The following is a 21894-nucleotide window of genomic DNA, read 5'->3' as shown; positions in this document are numbered from 1 at the left end:
TGCAGTTGTAGGTTTACCTGTCTCATCCTATTCTTTTAGGATGTTGCTATAGGCCACCAAGTGCTAACAGTTAGTAAGTATATAGATCATTTGTGTGAAATGCTTGATAGTGTGTGTGATATACTTTCTTGGGGACCTGAATATTGACTCGATTTCATCAAGCTGTCCGCTCAAGAGGAAGCTTCTCACTGTAACCAGTGTTTACAAACACTACAGGAACAAGATCATCCACATGTATTGATCACATTTGTACTAATACTGTAGAACTAAAGGTTCCAAAAGCTGGGCCTAAAATAGTATTGTATGAGATCATTCATTATGTAAAACATCTTTGTTGATCTAACGTGATTAATAAGGAGCATCCAGACGCTGCACTTTATGCATTTATGAAATTGTTTCTTCCAATTATTGATAAACATGCACCTATTAAGAAACGGACTGTTAGAACTGCTAAGGCTCCATTGATTGATAAGGAATTGAGATCTGTATGATTGAAAGGCTTAGGCCTCCCGACGGGCGCATTTCAGTGCTTTAGGTGTCACTACAGACAACCTGGTTCGAATCCAGACTGTATCACAACCTGCCATGATTCGTGCACAATTGGTCCAGCGTCATCCGGATTTGGCCGGTGTAGTTCGTCATTGTAAATTAAAATTTGTTCTTAACTGACTTGCCTAATTAAATAAAAATATATGAAAAAATAGATGGGCAAAAGGAGTGGCTTATGAGTCTGGCTGCACATCTAAGTGGCTGACTTACTGCAAATTGAGAAATTATGAAACTCAACAAAAATGTAATATGAAGCCAAGATCAACGATTTAAAGAATGATGGGAAAAATGCTGGCTTACTTTAAATGAAGTTATGGGCAGAACAACAAGTTAAACTCAATCTTTCATTGAATCAGATATTGCCAATTATTGTAATGATTACTTCATTGTCAAACTAAGCCAACTTAGGCAGGAAATGCCAACAACGGACAGTGAGCCATCGTATTCATTCGACTTTCAGCATGCTTATAGAGAAGGGCACTCAACGTGTACTGCACTGACACAAATGACTGATGATTGGTTGAAAGATAATTGATAATAAGATGATTGTGGGAGCTGTACTGTTAGATTTCAGTGCAGCCTTTGATATTATTGATCATAATCTGTTGTTGAAAAAAACTTTCTGATGGACCCGCAACATTACTGGGTTTTGAAAACAATACAATTTAAGTAAAATTACTTAGACGTTGACTTACATCAAGTACAATTAATAGACAGCATACATGGTTAATATTTGCCATTTACCCCTGCTTGATAATCAACACATGGGTGGAATAAATCATGTTTATCTTGAACAACTGTAAATTAAACAAGGTTTTCATCACTATTGATGTTTATTTGTTTGAACTGAACCATTTGGAAGGACAAATTGAGCCCCATTGAACACAAATGAAGGCCGGTCTACACACCACTTGTGACAGAGTTTTACTGTGTGTGTGTTGCAAATGTATTTCTTACACTTGCTAGATGTGTACTATGTCTTCCTGTCCTCGTTGGGTCCACACACATCGCGGCGCTTCTTGTTACTACCGGCTGCAATCGAGAATGATGAAAACACTTAGTTCGGGAATTTTACTAACATCTCACTCACATAGTGGCAAGAAAAAGTATGTGAACCCTTTGGAAATACCTGGATTTCTGCATAAATAGGTCATACAATAGATAAACACAGTCTGCTTAAACTAATAACACACAAACAATTATACGTTAATGTTTTTATTGAACACACCGTGTAAATATTCACAGTGCAGGGCGGGAAAAGTATGTGAACCCTTGGATTTAATAACTGGTTGACCCTACTTTGTCAGAAATAACCTCAAACAAAAATGTTGTGTAGTTGCAGATCAGACCTGCACATCAGAGGAGGAATTCTGGACCATTCCTCTTTACAAAACTGTTTCAGTTCAGCAATATTCTTGGGATGTCTGGTGTGAACCGCTCTCTTGAGGTCAAGTCACAGGGTCTCAATTGGGTTGAGGTCAGGACTGACTGGGCCACTCCAGAAGGCAATTTTATTTCTGTTGAAGCCATTCTGTTGTTGCTTTACTTCTGTGTTTTGGGTCGTTGTCCTGTTGCATCAACCAACTTCTGTTGAGCTTCAATTAGCGGACAGATAGCCTAACATTCTCCTGCAAAATGTCTTGATAAACTTTAATTCATTTTTCCATCGATGATAGCAAGCTGTCCAGGCCCTGAGGCAGCAAATCAGCCCCAAATCATGATGCTCCCTAACACCATACTTTACAGTTGGGATGAGGTTTTGATGTTGGTGTGCTGTGTCTTTTTTCTCCACACATAGTGTTGTGTGTTCCTTCCAAACAACTCAACTGTAGTTTCATCTGTCCACAGAATATTTTGCCAGCAGCGTTGTGGAACATCCAGGTGCACTTTTGCAAACTTCAGACGTGCAGCAATGTCGTTTTTTTACAGCAGTGGCTTCTTCCGTGGTGTCCTCCCATGAACACCATTCTTGTTGAGTGTTTTACGTATCATAGACTCGTCAACAGAAATGTTAGCATGTTCCAGAGATTTCTGTAAGTCTTTAGCTGACACAAGGATTCTTCTTAATGATAGTAAATTCAAACAGACACCATTTCAAAGGGAACAAGCATTCATTAAAATGTGGTCAATTAGTGGGTATGGCAAACACACCTGAACACACTTAAAAAGGTAGAGGATAGAGAGAGTTTTGTTGACGCTGAGTTATGGACATTTCTTAATGTTTAAATGTTAAGGAATTCCCACAGAAGAACGTTGTATCTTAACATTCTCTGAACATTCTGAGAACATGACTTTATATAGACCATGAGGAAACCTGTAGAAAATGTTATGCTGAAGTACTGAAATTCCCACCTAAGAAACACATGGTTCTCAGAACGTTATGTGGTAACTGGGTATCCAGCACCATTCACAAAGCATTGTGGGAAGTGTTACGGATACAAGTATTCTGTGTGTATCCTGCGTGTGTATTTCTTTTCTCTCCTTCTCTCCTCCTCACAGGTGGCAATCATCATTCCCCAATCAGTCATCAATCAGAAGACACACCTCCTCCTGTTTCCATTACCCAATCACATCCCCTTTCCCTTGGTTTAAAAACACATTCAGTTGTTTCCTCAGGAGCTCCATCTCTGTCAACCTCTCGGGTAGTTCTCTGGTTTTGTTTTTGCTACTACATGTCACTTTGTCCCCACCTGTGAGTATTGTTTTGGTGATGTTTAATGGTGGGAAAAGGGGGTACTAAGACAAGTCGACCATGGGCATACAAGTTGCCAATTGGCATACAATACCCGTAGGTAAATTTAGTTTAAAACACTAGATAGAATTGGGCGGACCACCCACTGTATCTTTGGTTAGTTAGTTAGCTGTATGGAAGTAGGCTAGTCTAGCTTAGGGGTATTTTTGGATATTTGTTTCTTTCCTTGGGTCCAGCTCCAGTTTTTTTCCTTAGATGTCTGTGGTTATTTCGTCCTCACCGTTACTTTGTCACTATTACACTTTACATGAGTTATGTTACGGGTCTCGATACCATCCCCCCCTTAGACTGCCGGGCAAAAGGGATTCTTAACATAAGTGGGGGCTCATCTGGGATCTGTCATTACTGACACCCATGCCACTCGTGCAGATTGTGGTTTAGTGGTTTAGTTCAGTGTTGAGTGTCATAGCTGATGTAGCATTAGTGTTTGCTATTTGTTGGCTCTTGTGTAGTATTTCAAAATGGATACTTTTGATTTTAAATCCTTTTTGGATAACCCTACGTGGGAGGTTTTTGACAAATGTCGCAGAGTTGATTTAGTGACCTTGGCTGACCATTATTCTGTATCGATTCCACAGAATGTAGTTATTCGGAGGTTAAACAGCTGGTGTTAAATGTTTTGTTGGAAGAGCAGGTGCTTGTGTTACCGCTGCCTGAGCCTACTACCCCTGTAGGGGATGTTGCTGCTCCTCTAAGCCCGGTGGTGTCTGAGAACGAGAGTGAGGCTAAAGCTCCAGCCACACTGTCCCGTTTTCATCCACTCTCCCCACTGTCAAACGGTGATGCCAGGAGGGATGTCCGTTTGACACAGCTCCAACTGGAGGCGGAAGAGAGCCCAAATTAGGTGAGAGAATCTCCACTTGGAAATGTGTAAAATGTAGGCAGACAGAGAACAAAGGCGGTTGGAGTTAAAATTCACCAGATGGAACTAGAGGCAGAGACAGCAAGGCTAGCCTTCGTTCCCACTGTGCCTGTTAGTGAGCCGTCCTCACCAACTGGAGCTCCAAACACTTGACATTAGTAGGCAGATTGCCTTGGTACCTTTGTTCAGAGAGTCAGAGGTTGACTCCTATTTGTGTGTTTTTGAACGTATAGCTGTAGCAATGAAATGGCCTGAAGAGGTATGGTGCCTATTACTTCAGTGTAAATTAACTGGTAAAGCCCAACAGGTTATGTCAGCGCTACCTCTGGAAGACAGTTTGAATTATGAAGTGGTCAAAGCTACTGTTCTTCGTGCCTATGAGCTTGTGCCTGAGGCATAGCGACAGAGATTTAGGTCTCATAAGAATTCTTCTAGTAAGACGTATGTGGAATTTGCTAGAGAACGGAAATCTGTTTGATAAATGGCATGCTGCTAGTAAGGTAACTGATTTCAACTCTCTCCGAGAGTTAATCTTGTTGGAAGAGTTTAAAAATTGCTTACTCGAACGCATTCTAGTTTACTTAAACGAACAGAAAGTATCCTCCCTGACAGAAGTGTCTGTGTTGGCAGATGAGTTTGTGTTGACGCACAAGTGTGTTTTCGGCTCGTACTGAGAGTAGAGCCACTGAGTTACCTACTTTTAGCCCTAGTCGGCCAGCAGTAGTATATCAAGCACACCAGAAGAATGAGCGTACCTGTTTCTATTGCCATAAGGTGGGACATATGATTAATGATTGCTTCCTGCTTAAACGCAAACAAGGGATGCCTCTTCGTGCCAAGCCACCAACAGGTGTTGCTCTAATTCGTACGGTTGTGAGGTCTGCAACGAAACAGGTGCCTCAGGGTAACTGTAGTTTGAAAGTTCCAGTCACCGACCGCAGTTATCATTCATTTTCCAGGGGTTTGTGTCCCTAACGAATGACGAAGCGTCTCAGCTAGAGATACTGGTGCGGCTCAGTCATTTATATTGTCTGATGTGTTGCCCTTATCTGACGATACATACCGTGGTTCCAGTGTGTTAGTTCAGAGTATTGAAATGCGTTTTGTCCCAGTGCCATGTGAAAGTACACTCTGCGTTAATCAGTGGAATATTCAGAGTGGGGGTACGTCCTATGTTGCCAGTAAAAGGTGTGACCTTTTATAATGGGTAACGATATTGCCGGAGGAAAAATAGTACCCATATTGGAAGTAATGGATAAAAGTGACCACTCTCTCTCCAATGAGCTGGCACAGAGTTATCCACGTGTTCCCCGCTTGTGCTGTCACTCGTGCTCGTGCACGACAAGTGGGTGATGTGATAGATTTGTCGAACTCTGTTCAAAGAGGTTGATCAAGAGGATGGGTTGTGTGCTACCTCTGGGAAGCTGATCACCTCTGACAAACAGCCCAGGGAAGAATCAAAGAATGCTGAACTTATTGCTGATGCAACACAGTTACCAGTCACTCGTGAGCAGCTGCTAACCAAAAGGTTGACAACAGGCTTGCTAAATGTTTTTATAGTGTTGTCTCATTGGAAGAGGTAAAGAAGAAGAATGTGGCTTACTTCATTGATGGTAATCTCCTCATGCGTAAATGGAAATCCCATGTTGACTCGGGTGGAGATTGGAATGCTGTTTACCAAATAGTGGTTCCTACAGCCTTTCGACAAAATGTGTTATCCCTTGCTCATGATCACCAGTGGTCTGGTCATTTAGGAATCACAAAGACTTATGATCGGATCCTTCGACATTTCTTTAGGCCAGGTTTAAAACAAGATGTGGCTCAGTTCTGTCGGACATGTCAGATAACAGGTAAACCAAATCAGGTTATTCCTCCCGCTCCTCTTTGTCAAATACCTGTCATAGGTGAACCATTCGAACATGTGGTGGTTGATTGTGTTGGACCGTTACCGAAGACAAAATCAGGTAACCAGTTTTTGTTAACGATAATGTGTATGGCAACAAGATACCCCGAGGCCATTCCTCTGCGAAGGATTACAGCCCCAGAAGTGAGTAAAGCCTTAATTCAATTCTTCAAGACATTCGGTTTACCTAAGGTGGTACAAAGTGATCAAGGTACCAATTTCCTATCAAAGCTTTTCAAGCATGTGGTAAAATCCTTGTAAATTACACACAGTGTGACAAGGGCATATCACATTTACATTTACATTTAAGTCATTTAGCAGACGCTCAGGGTGCACTTGAACAATGGCATCAGACACTGAAGTCTTTGCTAAGTAAATATTGTTTGGAATCAGAGAAAGATTGGGATGAGGGAGTGCCTCCAGCTCAGCCTCTTTTTCCTGCCCCTGCCCTTTACCGTGTGTTTGCAAATAAACCCTGAGTGTTTGACGGTAGATATTAGTTGTCTGTGGTTATTTCGTCCTCACCGTTACTTTGTCACTATTACACTTTACATGAGTTATGTTACGGGTCTCGATACCATCCCCCCCTTAGACTGCCGGGCAAAAGGGATTCGTAACAGAGGTTATTATGCAAAATAACCATAGGACAATCACGCTCTCACCAAACTATAAAAGCAGATGCTTCTCAGAATGTTATGTGCTTGCTGGGATGTGTATATGACAATCAATAAGATGACTTCTCCTCATTGGTGTGTGTGAACTTCACAAATCCATAGCTAGGCATGGTTTTGCCATTCCCTTGCAGTTTGCCATGTCCTTGAAACAGCTGAATTTCACACTGGGCATCTTTAATTAGGTCATAGTAGCCTCTCTCCCTATCTGTCTCCCTTCATCTCTAGCAGTACAGACTTGGATGGGTTTGCAATGAAGCACCACACAGTGTGGGAAGAAAGCGGCACACAGATTAAATGCCCTCTTTTACGAGACTGCAGAGGGGGAGGATACGCGTTAAAGCTTGAAATAATCATCTCTATATTTGGTTTGGCAGAAAAATTGCAGGGGAAGAGAAATTGCATTTCTGTTTACAAGGCATGGCATGGAGGGTACATTGTAAGGTCCAGCAAGCCTGGAAACCTTGGAAGCCCCCATGGCTAAACTCTGTCTGTCTCGTGTCCTCCCCCTCTCCATCCCTCTCCCCCATCTCTGTCTCCCTGTCTTTCCCCCCATACTCTGGATCCTGACAAACAAAACTGCCACCTGGCCTGTAGGTTCTCTGACAGAATGGCATGAGGGCAATACAACAAAGGAAACCAAACCCACTCTGGTACAGATACGCCAACTTGATCTGAATTATTTTTATCTGTACAGAATATCTACTCCGATGTGTCTACTTTCATGTGTTTGGCTTTGGAGTGTTGTGAGGGCTATTTACATAAATAAAATAAAAAGCCAAAATAAAGAAAAGTTCACCAAAAAAGAGCAATGTATGTGTGCCACATGCTTCTGTTTGTTTACCTGATTAGGGGAAACTAGCTTCAAGATTATAAAAAAAAACTTTGTCTTTTTTTATTTAGTCAGTGATTGGGAACAGACTTACTGTAAGTAAGGTTGCAAAATTGCTATAACATTCTCCAAATTCACGGCTTTTTGGAAAATTCTGGGAATTAGGAGGCTGAAAAGCCGTAATCCACCAACAAGGACTTCTGGAAAAACTTCTGAAAAAATCGCAGGTTATCAGAATTTTGCAATATATGATGTTACACACCTTACCTTTGTCTTCAGTCCTCCACCATTACTCTGCAGTGCAGTGGAGGCTGATCGAGGGAGACATTGGGAGGACATCCTCATTGTAATAATTGACATGACAAGACTACTTCTGAAAGGCATATCTGTCACGTTCGTCGACTGGAGGAGACCAAGGCGCAGCGTGATATGAATACATGTTCTATATTTAATGAAGAGAGGACACTAAAACAAACTTACAAAACAACATACGACCGTGACGCTATATATAAACAGTGCAGACACAGGCAACTAGACATAGACAATAACCCACGAAATACCCAAAGAAGATGGCTGCCTAAATATAGTTCCCAATCAGAGACAACGAAGAACAGCTACCTCTAATTGAGAACAAATCTAGACAACCACAGACATACATAAACACCTAGATGGTAAACAACCCCATAAACATACAAAACCTATACAGTGCAAAAACACATACATCACACATGTCACACCCTGACCTAACCAAAATATATAAAGAAAACAAAGAATAGTCAGGGCGTGGCAGTAACCCCCCAAAGGTGCGGACTCCGGCCGCAAAACCTAATCAGAAGGGGAGGGTCCGGGTGGGCTTTTTTCACGGCGGCGGCTCGGGTGCGGGACGTGGATCCCGCTCTACCTCAGTCTTGGCTTACCTCGCAGCGGGCCCAGGACTGAAGATCGTCGTAGAGAGCGCCACTGGATGGAAAGGCGCCTCTGGACTGAGGAGCAGCTCTGGCAGCTCCGAACAGGAGGGAGATTCTAGTATCGCAGGCATGACAGGCGGCTCTGGCAGCTCCTGGTTGGCTGGCGGCTCCTGGCTGACTGGCGGCTCCTGGCTGACTGTGACCATGGCTGACTGGCGGCTCAGGACAGACGGGAGACTCTGGCAGATCCGGTCTGGAGGGAGACTGTTGATCCGGACTGGAGGGAGCTCTGGCAGATCCGCTCTGGAGGGAGACTGTTGATCCGGACTGGAGGGAGACTGGCGGATCCGGACTGGGGGAGACTCTGGCGGATCCGGACTGGAGGGAGACTCTGGCGGATCCGGACTGGGAGACTGGAGGATCCGGACTGGAGGGAGCTCTGGAGACTGGGGGAGACTGGCGGATCCGGACTGGAGGGAGCTCGGATCCGGACTGGGAGACTGTAGCCGGATCCGACTGGAGGGAGACTGGCGGATCCGGACTGGTAGGCCGGACGCTCTGACCCTGGGTAGGTTCCGGACTATGACCCCGGAGGTTCTGGCTCTGACCCGTCTAGGAGGGGTCTGTAGACTGTTGCCGGACGCTCTGGAGACGCTCTGGACTGGGTACTGTTGCCGGACACTCTGGACTGGGTACTGTAGCCGGACACTCTGAGACTGGGTACTGTAGCCGGACGCTCTGGAGACTGGGTACTGTCGCCGGACGTTCTGGACTGGGGTGCCGGACGCTGGACTGGGTAGGCCGGACGCTCTGGACTGGGTACTGTAGCCGGACGCTCTGGACTGGGTACTGTAGCCGGACGCTCTGGACTGGGTACTGTAGCCGGACGCTCTGGACTGGGTACTGTAGCCGGACGCTCACTGGGTACTGTGCCAGGGACTGGGTACTGGAACCGGACGTTCTGGACTGGTGAGGCGCACTGTAGGCCTGGTGCGTGGTGCCGGCAATGGTGGTACCGGGCTGGGACACGCACCTCAGGGAGAGTGCGGGAGGAGGAACAGGGCGTACTGGACCCTGGAGGCGCACTGTAGGCCTGGTGCGTGGTGCCGACACTGGTGGTACCGGGCTGGGGACACGCACCTCCGGGAGAGTGCGAGGAGCAGGAACAGGGAGACTGGACCCTGGAGGCGCACTGGCCTGGCCTGGTGCCGGCACTGGTGGTAGCGGGCTGGAGACACGCCCTCAGGGCGAGTGCGAGGAGCAGGAACAGGGAGGACTGGACCCTGGAGGCGCACTGGTGGCCTGGTGCCGGCACTGGTGGTAGCGGGCTGGAGACACGCCCCTCAGGGTGAGTGCGGGGAGGAGTAACAGGGCATACAGGGCTCTGGCAACGCACAGGAAGCCTGGTACGTGGTGTTGGCACTGGTGGTACTGGGCCGAGGACATGCACCTCAGGGCGAATGTGGGGAGAAGGAACAGGGTGTACTGGACTGCCGAGGCACACTATAGACCTGGTACGTGGTGCCGGCACTGGTGGTACTGGGCCGAGGACACGCACCTCAGGATGAGTGCGGGGAAGAGGAACAGGACACACCGGGTTGTGAATGTGTACTGGAGACCTGGTGTGTATAGCCGGCATCAAATCTTCCGGAACTTTAATACAAGTTTCAGGCTCAGTACGAGGAACTGACACAGGTACCATTGGACAGCTAACACTCTCCTCAGTGTGAATGCCGTGCATACTACGTCAAACAGCTCTCTCTCTTCACTCTCCTCCAATTTCTTCAACAACTCCTCGAATGCCTCATCTCCCTTCCGTTCACTCTCCACCAATCTGTCCAATAACTCCTCGACAATCTCAGACTCAACCCTCAACTTCGCCGACTGCTCCAAGTGTCCCCTACAAGATGTTTTTGGGGGGCTGCCTCTCGGGCTTCCAGCCGCGCTGCCGTGCTGTCTCCTCATACCGGCGCCTCTCTGCTTTCGCTGCCTCCAGCTCTGCCTTGGGGCGGCGATATTCCCTTTGTTCTGCCCAGGGTCCTCCGCTGTCCAGAATTTCCTCCCAAGTCCATGAGTCCTGCAATTGCTGCTGCCTTTTACCATGCTGCTTGGTCCTTTTATGGTGGGTTATTCTGTCATGTTCGTCGAATGGAGGAGACCAAGGCGCAGCGTGATATGAATACATGTTCCATATTTAATGAAGAAAGAACACTAAAACAAACTAACAAAACAACAAACGAACGTGAAGCTCTATATAAACTGTGCAGACACAGGCAACTAGACATAGACAATAACCCATGAAATACCCAAAGAAGATGGCTGCCTAAATATGGTTCCCAATCAGAGACAACAAGGAACAGCTGCCTCTTTGTGAGTGCTTTCGGCTTGTCCCCACTCTAGAAGCACTCACAAACTTCTACAGATGCACAATCGAGTGCATCCTGTCGGGCTATATCACCTGGTACGGCAACTGCTCCGCCCACAACTGCAAGGCTCTCCAGAGGGTAGTGAGGTCTGCACAACGCATCACCGGGGTTAAACTACCTGCCCTCCAGGACACCTACACCACCAGATGTCACAGGAAGGCCATAAAGATCATCAAGGACAACAACCACCCGAGCCACTGCCTGTTCACCCCGCTATCATCCAGAAGGCGAGGTCAGTTCCGTGTGCATCAAAGCAGGGACCGAGAGACTGAAAAACAGCTTCAACAAATATCACTAGCCACTTTAAACAATGCTCCTTAATATAATGTTTACATACCCTACATTACTCTACTCATATGTATATACTGTACTCTATCATCTACTGCATCTTTATGTAATACATGTATCACTAGCCACTTTAACTATGCCACTTTGTTTACATACCCTACATTACTCATCTCATATGTATATACTGTACTCGATACCATCTACTGCATCTTGCCTATGCCGTTCTGTACCATCACTCATTCATATATCTTTATGTACATATTCTTTATCCATTTAAACTTGTGTGTATAAGGTAGTGGTTTTGGAAATGTTAGGTTAGATTACCTGTTGGTTATTACTGCATTGTCGGAACTAGAAGCACAAGCATTTCGCTACACTCGCATTAACATTGCTAACCATGTGTATGTGACAAATACATTTGATTTGATTTTGATTTGTACCACTCTAGGCAACCACAGACATACATAAACACCTAGATGGTAAACAACCCCATAAACCCCCAGACAGTACAAAAACACATACATCACCCATGTCACACCCTGACCTAACCAAAAATATATAAAGAAAACAAAGAATACTCAGGTCAGGATGTGACAATATCACAGCAATATACAAGCTACATACAGTGCCCTCAAAGTATTCATTAAATTAAAAGCTGAAAAATCTTGAGTCCATAAGTATTCAACCCCTTTGTTATGACAAGTCTAAATAATTTCAGGAGTAAAATATATATATATTAAAAACTATTGCAACTTATTGTGTCTTGCTAAGCTAATTTATATATATATATATATATATAAGGTCAAACAGTGAATTTCAAACACAGATTCAACTACAAAGACAATTTTCCAATGTCTCGCAAAATAGGGCACCTATTGGTAGATGGGTAAAAAAAAGGCAAACATTGAATATCCGTTTGAGGATGGTGAAGTAATAAATTACACTGTGTACTGTATCAATACACCTAGTCACTACAAAGATACAGGCGTCCTTCTTAACTCAGTTGCCGGAGAGGAAGGAAACCACTCAGGGCTTTCACCATGAGGCCAATGGTGACTTTAAAACAGTTACAGAGTTTAATGGCTGTGAAAGGAGAAAGCTTGTCCTGTACAGAATACAAATATTCCAAAACATGCATCTGGTTTGCAACAATGCACTAAAGCAATACTACAAAAAATGTGGCAAAGGAATTTACTTTTAGTCCTGTATACAAAGTGTTATATTTGAGGCAAATACAACACATTACTGAGTACCACGCTCCAAGCACAGTGGTGGCTACGTGTTAAGAATATGCTTGTAATCAACGACTGGGGAGAAAAAAATAAAAAAATAAACGGAATGGAGCTGAGCAAAATCTTAGAGGAAAATCTGGTTCAGTCTGCTATCTGCCAGACACTGTAAGAAGAATTCACCTTTCAGCAGGACAATAACCTAAAAGACCAAATCCACAAGACCAAATCTACACTGGAGTTGTTTACCAAAAAAATAGGGAATAGTTTTGACTTGAATCTACTGAAAATCTATGGTAAGACTTGAAAATGGGTGTATAGCAATGATCCACAACCAATTTGACAGATCTTTAAGAATTTTGTAAAGAATAGTGGGCAACTATTGTACAACCGATGTATTCAAAGCTTTTAGAGACTTACCCAGAAAGATGCACAACTGTAATCGCTTTCAGTGGTGATTGGAACATGTATTTACTTAAGGCCGTGAATACTTACGTAAATGAGATATTTCTGTATTTAATTTTTAATGCATTTGCTAAAATTTACAAAAACACGTGTTCACTTTGGCGTTATGGGAGTATTGTATGGATATAGATGACAAAAAAACATCTCTTTAATATATTTTGAATTCAGGCTGTAACAACAAAATGTGGAAAAAATCCATGGTTATGAATACTTAAGGCACTGTAAGTTAGCAATCCTATTAACAATGATACATACAGTGCCTTCAGTGCCCCTTCACTTTTTTCACATTTTGTTATATTACAGCCTTATTCTAAAAATGGATTAAATAAAGAAAAAAATACTCATCAATCTACACACAATACCCCATAATGACAAAGCAAAAATAGGTTTCTAGATTTTTTTGCAAATGTATCAAAAGTTTAAAACAAAAATACCTTATTTAAATAAGTATTCAGACCTTTCACCATGAGACTTGAAATTGAGCTCAGATGCATCCTGTTTCCATTGATAATCTTTAAGATGTTTCTACAACTTGATTGGAGTGTACCTGTGGTAAATGCAATTGATTGGACATGATCTGAAAAGGCACACACCTGTCTATATAATGTCCCACGGTTGACAGTGCATGTAAGTACAAAAACCAAGCCATGAGGTCGAAGGAATCCGAGACAGGATTGTGTCGTGGCTCAGATCTGGTGAAGGGTACCAAAATCTTTCTTCAGTGTTGAAGGTTCAACCTACGAGAACCTACCAGAAGGACAACCATCTACACAGCACTCCTCAGTAAAAGGCACATGACAGCCCACTTGGCACCTAAAGACTCTCAGATTACGAGTAACAAGAGACTCTGGTCTTGATGAAAAGAAGATTGAACTCTTTGGCCTGAATGCCAAGCGCCTCATCTGGAGGAAACCTGCCACCAGTCCTACGGTGAAGCATGGTGGTGGCAGCATCATGCTGTGGGGATGTTTTTCAGCTGCAGGGACTGGGAAATTAGTCAGGATCTAGTCAAAGATGAACGGAGCAAAGTACAGAGAGATCCTTCATGAAAACCTACTCGAGCGCTCATGGGGCAAAGGTTCACCTTCCTTAAGGACAATGATTCTAAGCACACAGCCAAGACAACGCAGGAGTAGCTTCGGGACCAGTCTCTGAATGTCCTTGTACAGCAACACTCCCCATGGAACCTGATAGAGCTTGAGGATCTGCAGAGAAGATTGGGAAAAACTCTCCAAATACAGGAGTGCCAAGCTTGTAGCGTCATACCAAAGAAGACTTGAGGCTGTAATCGCTGAGGTGCTACAACAAAGTACTGAGTTAAAGGTCTAAAAACTTATGGAAATATAATATTTCACTTCTAAAAACCTGTTTTTGCTTCGTCATTGTGTGTAGATTGATGAGGGAACTTTTAGAATAGGGCTGTAACATAACAAAATGTGGAACAAGTCAAAGCATCTGAATACCTTCCAAATGTACTATACCTGCCACCAGCATTCCTAATGACTAGGGCTGGGAGAAAGTCCTGAGTTATTTTTTAACTGGTAGTTCTGTCCTCTATCACAAGAGGTTGATATAGTAGGGTACCTTCTCAAGCCACTTGATCAACAGTCGTCACATATTGATACCTAAATCAAAATGAATCATCTAATTACCACAAATTACATTTATAAGCTTGTAGATTGTCTGTGCACTCACCTTTCACTGGATGTTTGATATTACACAAATGGTGATGCACCTGTGTTAATTACCTAAAGATGGTTGATATTGTAGAAGTGCCTGCAGTAGTGCCCTGAGTTTAAGGACTGCATTACAGGTTAAATGTGTCATAGTGTATTGCACCTTTGCCTTTGGTGGACAGTGATAGTATGTCTACTCCACTAGCCACAGTAATATGGAGACATGAAAAACAATATGGAAGACTATTGAGTACATTTTTTATTAAATGTAGCTTAGCAAAAACTGACCTCCATTTTGAAAGCCTCCGATATCTTTCTAGTAAAGGGGGTAAGGCACATCCCGGCTAGCATATAATGTTCTGAGGACTATATGTTTCTTAGAGATTGGTGACAGCGTGGTTGACAGCATACAAACTTTCGACAACTTTCTAGGAATGGTGACGATAGTTGTTTGGCTTTGGAATCATTTTCAGCACATTTATGGATCTTGATAAAATATATATCTATATTTTATTGTAATGTGATTACTAAGTTCAAACATGATTACATTTAATAAAAAATTTGAAAATGTTCTAGGTACGTTCTACAACTGGTTTGACATTGGGAATGTTCTCAAATAGTTTGGAGAACATTAAGAAACAACGTTCTTCTGTGTGAATTTCAGTACATAAGCATAAGGTTTCCTACAGGTTCTATTTAAAGGCATGTTCTCCAATTGTTCTGAGAACGTTAAGAAAACATTCCACAAAAAAACACGATGAAACTTTAGCAACATTCAGAGAACGTTCTAAGAATGTTATTTAAAAACATACATTCTGTTCTCAGAATGTGAACAAAATGTTCAATAAAATCCCCCAGAAAACATTAGTAAATGTTCAGAGAATTTGTTCTAAGCAATGTTATTTAAAAACACATACATTCCATTCTAAGCCTCAACGAAACTCTATCCTCTATATTGTTAAGTGTGTTCAGGTGTGTAGGCTGCGCCCACTAATTGGCCACATCTGATCTTAATTAATTATTGTTTCTTTTGAAAGTGGGTCTGTTTGAATAAACTAAAATGAACAGCTTTGTATTCATTAAAAAACATGGCATGCTAGTTCCATCCTGGTGGCGCAGTGGACTAATTCCTTGGATAAATTATAGCTTTGAATCTCCCAGTGGAGGCTCTTCAGAACAGGACGGGTAGGACCATCCTCCTCAGTGAATTTCATAAAAATGAAAATAGTTAAACATTAAACAAGCTATCATTTTAGATAAAACTATAACAAATATATCCACATCACCAGATACTTGATTAAAACACACTGTTTTGCAATTAAGGTCTTCAGTAGCCTCAACAGCACTCTGAAGGGTAGCACCATGGTGTAGCTGAAAGACAGCTAGTTTCCGTCCATGACTTCAATACAAAACCTAGGAGGCTCATGGTTCTCCCACCCTTTCACAGACTTACACAGTAATTATGGCAACTTCCGGAGGACGTCCTCCAACCGACCCAATCAAAGGATCAGTGAATGAATCTACACTCTAAGAAGAAAAGGCTCCTGGAGTATCCTAAGGGGTTCTTCAAATTGAAACTGTGGGTGAACCCCTACAAGTTCTTCGAGGACCTTTTTAAATTCAACGTTTTGGGATCCATTTTTTAACTACCACCCCAGTTATTATTATTCATAATACGCATAACAATAACAACACTAACACAATATTTTTAGTTGTCAGTGTTTATGATTTACTGGCAAAGCAGAATAAAAAAATCTAAATATGAAGTAAACTCCCAGCAGAGCCTCAAGTCCAACTGATATATCCTCTGGTGTGTTGATGTTAATGTGTTGATGTTCTCCGTATCCTTAGCCAGAATGATTTTGCAGTACATGGTGATCGAACAGGTTTCCTGTTATATTCATCAGAGGTGTAGGGAGAGGGAAGTCTGTGAATCCCAAAAAATAGTAATTATACAGATGATCAACAAAACATGCACATGATAGAATTCATACCTTGGTTTTTGTGGTGAATGTGAATTTAAAAAACTGTTTTGATAATGGCCTATGGGCTATTCATTGAAGAGGTAAGGGAGGAGGAAGGTAAATGTGATCTGCATAAGAAACTAATACCAATTGACATACCTTTTGTATGCCTCCTCATATAAATGCAGACACAGACACAAAAGTGAGCAGTTCAGTCCTCTGCACGCAATACAGCTCGCCTTCAGCATATTCTTATAGCCTAGGTATTCTTACTGCTTGATATCTATTGAATTGTGTCTATTTTCCGTTTTAGAAAGATAGATGGTATCATCATAAAAAAATATACATTTAGATCATATAAGGAACAAATCTTACCTTAAATTGAGATCATAAAATGTTTTGTTCATTGAGATCATAAAATGTTTTGTTAATAGCCTGCACCTGTTGTCCTTTGAAATGGATATGTTTCAGTTGGGAAGTTAGGCTCCTGCAAGAACCCCACCAACTAAGGAGGTTCCTAGATGATGATTGAGGGCCATTTTCAGTGCCAAGAACCCTAAGATCATTTATAGAACTTTGAGGATCTTAGAATAACTCTTGTTGAACCCCATTTTTTTTTAGAGTGTAGTGCTGAAAGCATACACTACAGCTAGCTAGCTAGCACTGCAGTGCAGGAATTGTGGTGAGTAGTTGACTCAAAGAAAGAGAAAGACAATAGTTCAACAGTTTTGAACAAATACATTTCTTCAAAAATGAAGAAGCAAAAGAGAAAGCAAGAGAAAAAAAATGCACTTACTTGGCTAGCTAGCTAGTTTAGCATACTCAAACACCCAGCTGAAACAGAGAGAGATGCTTTGTTAGCTAGCTGGCTATGGCTATCCAACACTGGAACTTCCAATTCAAGGTAAGCTTTTGGTTTGATTAATTGATTGCCACTGGGGCCCACCTGTATAACTGCTAAACTGCTTGCTGATTGTACACTGTTTGGCTTGGATAGTTTTTTTTGCCTGGTCACAGACAGCTGATGTGTTGTGCACTGAAGTCCACAAGCGAAGGGAAAAGGTGAGTGAGGAAGAGAGTATGTAGATACGACAAGGAATTATAACAAGCAAAGTGATCATGCTGTTTGTATGTGGCGGCTATGAACGTGGACTGTGTTTGCGTGTGATCAGGGGTGTATTCATTCCGCTGATTCTGTTGAAAATGTTTTCTTAAATGGAAGCAAACGGAATGAAACAGGGATAAAAATACCTGAATTTGTCCAATAGAAACTCTTATTTGCAACAGTTGGACTAATGATTACACCGTAGATCAGCTAGATGCAGGCAAGCGTGTGTAAGGCGGTATTGAATGTGCCACTGTCTGTTACCTTGATTGCAAGAAAATATATTGACCTGTGCACTTACGTTGTAAACTTTCATTCATAGGCTAGGTTGTAACAATCCCATGATTTGTATAAACAACATTTGAGTATCATGTAGTAGCCTAAAGCTATTGATGTTACATTGAGCTGAGTGAATGGAATATGAATGTCAGTCATCCAATATGCTGTAATAGAAATAAGCCCATGCTCATTAAAACAAATATTGTCCTCATCTTAAATGGCATCGACCATCACTGGAATCTCTCTCTGATGCCGTGTCACAATAAAATAGAAATGTGTTTGCATGATTAATGACTAAGGAAATTAATATCCATATGTCCTGTTTGCAGTAAAAAAAAGTTAGCCCAAAATAAGCTAGCAGTGTTGTTATAATTCTTATTGACACATTCAGTGAAAGTTTTAATTAAGTTATTCCAAAACCTCTAACTTATTATTTCTATTCTCATTAATAAAATCTCACAGGAAAACGTATTGTAAAATGTTCTCAGAACAGGCAAAATGTTCACTTCTGTTCTAAGAACGTTTAAAAACGTTCTGTTTTACCAGTCAGCAAATGTATGGCTTCGTTCCTTCAACCAATGTGAAATTAAAAACATACATTCCCACAACTTCCAAGGAACCAAATGTGCTAGATTGGATGGACTTTATGCACATCTACATGCCAACCCCCTTAAAGCTAATGCTAACAATGCTATTGCTAACATTGCTAATGCTAACATTGCTAATATTGCTAACATTGCTTGTTGAATGGTTCAGTGGTAGAAGATTCACTTCTATGACTGTAGATAGGAACATTTTAGGGCCAATACGTCCATCCTGAATCTGTTCTCCCATGATCACCCGGGCCTGAGGAAGTGGCCCAGATTTGTTATGGAAATTATCAAGATTAATGCAGGCAAACAAAGAGTTGACGAGCATGGTGTTCAGTCAGCCCAACAGTGCATTGCTGTTTCTGTCTTAAAAACACTCAATGGTCAGCAGATAAAAGCACCTGTGAAATACAGTATAGGGTCCATTCATTTAACTGAAGCCTTCAAATTGTTAATCAACTGTAGTCAGTTACTGGGTTTCTGTGATAAGCCCAAAAATATTGTATTCTTGCACTGTACTCTTCGATCGATTGTAGGGATTTTAAATGTTACAATACTTTGTAACTTACTTTACTTTCACTTCCCCCAAAAACTGGTCTCTGATTCTGACTGAATAAGGCCCTCCATATTTTTGGTGGGCTTTTACAGTTGTTAATGTAATAAAAAGGAATGAAGAGTTATTCTTCAGGTTTTAATTTTTTTATTGTGACATATTTTTCTTGTGCTTTATGGTAAAGAGAGGAACCTGGTGGGAAAGAAAGTGTGCGTCAATTTAAGTGAATGTGTATCTTACAGATAAAGAGCTTTCCAGAGAATACCCCATCACATCACAATGCTGCCCACTTCTCTTCTTTTTAGTGCAGTTTTTTTGTCTTTATGTCTCCAGTCTTAGTGCAAGCTAAAGTATGTTTATGCCAAAAGCTAAACATGTTACTTCATTTGTGTCTTGCGTCTATGAAGGCTTCAAGCTTGAGACTGACCTGGTTGTATTTTTGTCTCCCTAGAGCGTGTGTGTGTACATGTGTGTACATGTGTGTGAGATAGACAGATAGGGCTGAGTTTTAAGTGTGCTTCAAGTGTCAGTCTCGCTTTGTATGTGCCCCTGTGCGTGAGAGAGTGAGGCATGTGTGTGATCATCCCCTCTCTCCTTACACAATGCAAGAGAGAGAGAAAGAGAGAGGCAGGGTGAGAGAGCGTTAGGTGTAGTATAGGAACATACAGAATGTTCCTAGGGTGTAGTCCCTGCCCTATTCATGCACTCCCTGAGCTCTGATTGGCTGGCGTTTCCATGGTGACGGCAGTTCTGGTCAAAGGCGGGGGAGGGAGGTTGTAGGAGGGTTTGATGGAGTAGTTGCACAGCAGTGCTGGCTAAAGGCTGGAGCACCTCTGTCTCACAACCCCCGGAGGGAGAGGCTGCCTGACAGGCAGGCAGAGAGAACCAGGGGCCAGGGGCTTATGCCTGAACTCAAAGCCCAGAGACAGCACCCTCCACTGGGTGAGTGGGGGAAGAGTGAGAGCATGCACAGGCTGTGCATGAACAGAGAGGGAGGGGAAGGAGGGAATAAAAGAGTGAGGAATGAGAAAGAGAGAGAGAGAGAGAGAGCCATCTATAGGGAAGGAGAGAAACAAAGATAGGCGCAAAATAAAGAAGTTTAGAATAACAAATAAAATACAATACAAAACAAATTAAAAATTGAAAAGCAATAAATTAAATTGATTCAAATATCTAGGGCGACCACATTTAAAATACCCAAATGAGGGAAAAGAGGATGATTTTGTGGGACATTCGCGGTACAGTGTAGCCTACATGAATAAAAACACACTAACAAAATTCCCGCTCATGGTGCAGTGCAAATATTTTAGATGCCGGGGGAGATCAATAAAAATTGAAATGACATCATAATTTCTCAAAGTTTGTACCGACAGATTATATCTGTTGAATATTGTTATAGAATATGCATAAAATGCATCCTCCAATTGCCCACACATATTGTCTCAAGAAAAGTGTCAATTGTTAATACCTTCACACTCCAAGTTAGGCATACCCCATTTCAAAATAAGCCATGGCGTCATCACTGTCAACCGTGAATGATAATTCTTCACGTTTTACCAGTGAAATGTCCAAACTGCATCTGCATGCCAATCCTTTGATCTCGATCCGTTTCATGGGAATTTGCATTTAGATCTTCTTGAATTACCGTTTGGTGAGCAAATTAGAGCAGATGGTGTTAACGAACTATATAGCCTTCCTGTATTTTGTTTCAATCAAAGCACAGTTGAGTTGTGACAGAATGAGATTTTTTTTACTATTCATCTAACCATCCAAAATCGGAAAAATAAATTAGGTGATGTTTTTCGTATGACAGTGACGTTATAATATGATATTTAGTTGTGTTATTTAAAATACTAATGAATCATTATGTGATCCTGCAACACATTGATGCAGCATTGATCTAACTTGACTTGAAACAAGAACCAACGGTGGAGCAGCAACGCTCCAGTGCACTGAGGCAGCACTACACCCCTGCAGTCCACTTCACCAAATGAGCAATTGAAGCGCACCGAGCCTACTCTTTTGCCTTGTGCAACATTTAGTGATGCAGAAATGAGAGACCATATGTTTGGCTGTTTTATAAAAATCTGGGAATATTTGGCTAAGGAAAAAAGTCTGGTTGGTGAGTGAAATAGCAGCAAATATGTTGTATGAGCAATTAACGAGCATGCAAAGTATTTTTTTTTGTGCTCACCATAGTTTGCCTTTCACTGAGCAATGGCTTCCATCTGGCCACTCCACCATTAAGGCCTGATTGGTGGAGTGCTGCAGAGATGGTTGTCCTTCTGGAATGTTCTCTCATCTCCACAAAGGAACTCTGGAGCTCTGTCAGAGTGACCATCGGGTTCTTGGTCACCTCCCTGACAAAGGCCCCTGATTGCTCAGTTTGGCCAGGCGGTCAGCTCTAGGAAGAGTCTTGGTGGTTCCAAACTTCTTCGATTTAAGAATGATGGAGGCCACTGTGTTCTTTGGGACCTTCGATGCTGCAGACATGTTTTGGTACCCTTCCCAAGATCTGTACCTCAACACAATCCTGTCTCGGAGCTCTACGGACAATTCCTTCAACCTCATAGCTTGGTTTTTGTTCTGACATGCATTGTCAATTGTGGGACCTTAGCAAGGGCAAGGGTAGCAATCCAGAGGGACATCAGAGACTGTAACATTCTTTGCTTCACGGAAACATGGCTCACTGGAGAGACGCTATCGGAGTCGGTGCAGCCAGCTGGTTTCCCCATGCATCGCGCCGACAGAAACAAACATCTTTCTGGTAAGAAGAGGGGCGGGGGCGTATGCCTTATGGCTAACGAGACGTGGTGTGGTCACAAAAGCATACAGGAACACA

The sequence above is a fragment of the Oncorhynchus keta genome, chromosome 6, assembly GCF_023373465.1.
Source record: "Oncorhynchus keta strain PuntledgeMale-10-30-2019 chromosome 6, Oket_V2, whole genome shotgun sequence".
Taxonomy (NCBI): Eukaryota; Metazoa; Chordata; class Actinopteri; order Salmoniformes; family Salmonidae; genus Oncorhynchus; species Oncorhynchus keta.
The sequence above is the reverse complement of the archived record's forward strand: the minus strand, read 5'-3'. Positions refer to the sequence as shown.